This window comes from Pseudophryne corroboree, unplaced genomic scaffold (assembly GCF_028390025.1).
Source record: "Pseudophryne corroboree isolate aPseCor3 unplaced genomic scaffold, aPseCor3.hap2 scaffold_2404, whole genome shotgun sequence".
Taxonomy (NCBI): Eukaryota; Metazoa; Chordata; class Amphibia; order Anura; family Myobatrachidae; genus Pseudophryne; species Pseudophryne corroboree.
The window spans coordinates 32501-35000 of record NW_026969060.1 but is presented as its reverse complement, the minus strand read 5'-3'; positions in this window follow the sequence as shown (position 1 = coordinate 35000).

The following is a 2500-nucleotide window of genomic DNA, read 5'->3' as shown; positions in this document are numbered from 1 at the left end:
GGGAACCTTTTCTTTTGTTTTTATCCGAGAGGACACACGGAATCTGCACCCCCCGCAGTGGCGTCAGGCGGCCACCGGGGGGCGCCGCGGCGGGGATCGGGGGGGGTCGCCCGGGAGCCGCCTGCCCGTCCGCTGGGCCAAGGGGGCCGGGGCGGGTCACGCGCCGCCGTCCCCCCCCGATCGTCTCGCTCCGAGCCGCCTCTGGCCACCGGGGGGCGCCGTCGGGTGGCGCGGGGGCGCCCCCGCCGCCCGCCGCCTCCCCCCGCACGCGTCGGGCCTCCCCCCGGGCCCCCGCGGGCCGGGGGACGCGGCCGGCGAGCGTCGGACTCCAGCGCGGAAGTGTCGCGGATGAGTGCGGACCGGGGCGCCCGCGGCCCAGCGGCACTTCCAGGGGCTCGGGGAGGAGATGGTTGAAGCCTGGGTGAAGCGCGCCCTCGGCCGTCCGTGTCGCTACCCGCCGGAGAACACCTCCGCCGGATCAGTAGGTACCAACGAGGCGAGCGAGAGAGCCGGGACTCTGTCCGGGGCCGAAAAGCCTGTTTCCCTGGAGCTTTTGCGAAAGGACCCGTGACAGAAGATGCGCGGAGCTCAGAGATCAGCATGGGCAGGGCCTTCTTGCATCCGATTTTGCCCAGGCAGGGCTCCAGGAACCGGGTTACAAAAAGCAAAAAGCCCTGGAGCTCAAACGAAAGGTTTAGTGACAAGATAGCCGTGGAGCTCCGATAACAGCATGGCAGGACCAGGATGGGGCCTATAAAGGGTCCACGGCGGGCATCCGTTGGAGCCCGACGTACGGGCCGGGCACGTCTCCTTCTCCCCCCGGAGGCAGCGCCCCCCGGCGGGCCAAATCGGGTACTGCAATTTGTGGAAGTTTCGCAGATGAGTGCGGACCGGGGCGCCCGCGGCCCAGCTGCACTTCCAGGGGCTCGGGGAGGAGACGGTTGAAGCCTGGGTGAAGCGCGCCCTCGGCCGTCCGTGTCGCTACCCGCCGGAGAACACCTCCGCCGGATCAGTAGGTACCAACGAGGCGAGCGAGAGAGCCGGGACTCTGTCAGGGGCCGAAAAGCCCGTTTCCCTGGAGCTCCTGCGAAAGGACCCGTGGCAGAGCAGGCACGGAGCTCGGAGAGCAGCAGGGCCGGAGCTCGGAGAGCAGCAGGGCCAGGGCTCCCTCCCTTCCATAGGCTGCCCAGGCAGGGCTCCAGGAGCCCGGTACCAGCTCTCCCCGTCCGACAGCCTCCTCTCTGGAAGCGGAGAGCGGACGCAGTCGGGCTCCCGGACCGGGGCCCTGGGAGAGGGTTTGGGAGAGCCCTGCCGGGAGCCACCGGGACGGGCCCGTGCGGACGGGTGCGCGGCGCCCCCCGGCGGTCGAAGGCGGAACCGCGGAGGTCTCTCTATCTCTCTCTCTCTCTCTCTCTCTTTCTCCGGGACTCCCGGCCTCCCGTTCCCCCGACTCCCCCTTCCGAGGCCGAGACGGGGCAGCGCCGGGCGTCCGGCGGAGCCCGGCGCCAGGCCCGGCCCGTCCCCCTCTTCCCCCGGCGGCAGCGCCCCCCGGCGGGCCGAATCGGGTACTGCAATTCGCGGAAGTTCAGCCGATGAGTGCGGACGGGCACCCCTCGGGCCGGGAGGCGGCTCCAGGAGCCCGGGGAAGCGTCGGAGGACGCTCCGCGAGAGCGTCGCGCGCGCCGCCCGTCCCGCTATGCCCGAGGGAACCGGCCAGAGAGCATCACAGGTGGCGAACAGAGTCAAGCCGGAAAAGAGAAAACGGAGGGCTGCGGTTGACGCGAGAGAAGGGCCCCACGTCTCCCATTTCCGCAACCCGATCGATGTGGCACCCCGCGCCCCGGCGGGGAGGGACGATCGCTCGGCCGGAACCCAGGGGTCTCGGCCGGCTCCAGGCGAACCCGACCCTCCCTCTGCCCACGGCGCGCCCGGAACCCCTCCGCCCGGAGAGGGCGTCCGGTCCCCAGGCGTCCGCCCGAGCGCTCCGGTCTCCGGAGCCGGGCGGGCCCCGCACCCGTACCCCGTGCGGCGCGGTCTGCTCCGTCCGCCGGCACCCGCAGGCGTCCGACGCCGCCAGGGGTGCCGGGGAAGCGTCCCCCTCGCCCAGCGAAGGGCGCTCGCCCCCGGACCCCGGCGGAGCACACGATTTCCCAGGAACCGAACGAGCGTCGCATCGAGATCCGAGGACGCGGCCAGCCCCGACGGCCGCTCCTCGCAAGCCCCAGGAGAGGGCCCTGCGCGCCGCCCCCGCTCCGGCGAGGCGGCCGCACGGAAGGGTTCGCCCGCCGGGCCTCCCCCGCCGCGGACGGGAGGGCCGGACGGGGCGGAGGTCAGAGCGAGAGAGAGAGAGAGCGCGGGAGAGGAGCCGAGTCTGGCGGCAGGGCGAGAGAGAAGCGCAGACTCGGAGCGAGACCGTCCAGGATGACGCAGGGAGAGCGGGAGGCGCTTTTCGGAGGGAGCCGGCGGAAGCTGCGGTCGCCCGTGCGCCAGGCGGCGGCAT